This window comes from Mizuhopecten yessoensis, unplaced genomic scaffold, assembly GCF_002113885.1.
Source record: "Mizuhopecten yessoensis strain PY_sf001 unplaced genomic scaffold, ASM211388v2 scaffold711239, whole genome shotgun sequence".
Lineage (NCBI taxonomy): Eukaryota > Metazoa > Mollusca > Bivalvia > Pectinida > Pectinidae > Mizuhopecten > Mizuhopecten yessoensis.
Window position 1 is genome coordinate 1 of NW_018477527.1, and position 1,490 is coordinate 1,490.

At 35.7% G+C, this 1,490-nt stretch overlaps 1 long non-coding RNA gene across 1 annotated transcript; it reads right to left on the minus strand.

The window, feature by feature from the left end:
- Positions 1-38: 38 nt before the first annotated feature.
- Positions 39-1,323, minus strand: LOC110440830. The gene is made up of 3 exons (XR_002461785.1): positions 1,198-1,323; positions 615-665; positions 39-147 (listed from the first exon to the last, which is right to left on the minus strand). It is a non-coding gene; the product is annotated as an uncharacterized LOC110440830 (long non-coding RNA).
- Positions 1,324-1,490: the final 167 nt, after the last annotated feature.

The following is a 1,490-nucleotide window of genomic DNA, read 5'->3' on the forward strand; positions in this document are numbered from 1 at the left end:
GGTATTAGGAGCTTCTCTGTGCCCAGTGTGTACCTGCGCCCAGTGAGATCTGTTGTAGCAGTGTCTCTATCTCACACAACAACAGCTCCCAGCCATTGAACTCAAAGTCCCACTGTATAATGGGGCTCTCACTGTCATCTCTCTTTCCTACAACATCAAACATCTTAGTGACCCTCTGAACCAATAATACAGATATCAGTGAATAATAAAACGGATATCAGTAAATAATTATTTTATATTTTAATATTTACTTATAGATTTATAAGATATATAGATTCTAGAACCACTGCCAACACCAAAATTTAAACATAGTGATTAGTGTCAAGACACAAAGCAAACATTTCCACGTGTGAAAGTTTCCTCTATTACAGTATTGAAATCCTGATCAGACTAAGGACAATTCAAGTATTTCATCTACACAATGTTTAACCTGATGACCAAAGTTACACATAGCGAGATTTCCAAAGCTTACCAATTGACAAGAAATTTGATTTTTTTTGTACCTGGTATCAAGACATTTCTAATAGACCACCTTTTTGAAATTTTCGTTTACAGTAATGACTCTTTCTGATCATGCTTTAAACAATGTTCATACCCACACGTTCCGTACTCACCTGTAGTAGGTAAACACTGCCCTAGTGATCCTGCATCTATCTTGAAACTCCCTGGAGAAAAAAGCGTTATCTGATAAAGAAATCAATCTCAAGACAGGAGGATCTAACTTTCCTTCTTAGTAAAACTCGACATCTCCTTAGTAATAATAATAATAGACATTCTTTATTGAGGGTTAATACATGTTTAGCAATGGGCTAATCTTCCACATGGTCCTCAATTATAAGTAGTTCCTTAATTGTTAATATAGTGGTAGAGAAGTTTTAAATAAGTGTTAATAACATTTCTATAGTGGACCTCAGGAAGATAAATGGAGGGTGGGGGTCACACAAAAAATATGCCTCAATCTCTCCTGACAGTAAATCCCATCTCCCTTAGTCAATGTCAATCTCCCTTCTTTATAGAACTAATAATTCCCTATTTAAAAACAAAGTTATGATAATCACTGGTTTGACAGTATGGTACGAAATTAAAACATGTTTAACTGTAATATGCTATTGGAATATGCAACTAGAGTCCAGAAACAAGTTTCATCAATTATCTGTGTCAACATTAACCAGATTACACTATGTGTTGTATGGTTACCTCCAGGGTAGGGGATCTTGTTTCTTGCCAGCTGCCATATGAGTGGATCCTTGGTCTGGTTAATGTCCGACACAGCATTTCTGTCAAGGAACTCTGTGTAACACGGTAGCTTTCTCCATACTTCTACAATCTACAAAACATCAGGACATACTTCTACAATCTACAAAATATTAGGTCATACTTCTACGATCTACAAAACATTAGGTCATACTTCTACAATCTACAAAACATTAGGTCATACTTCTACGATCTACAAAACATCAGGACATACTTCTACAAAACATCAGGACATA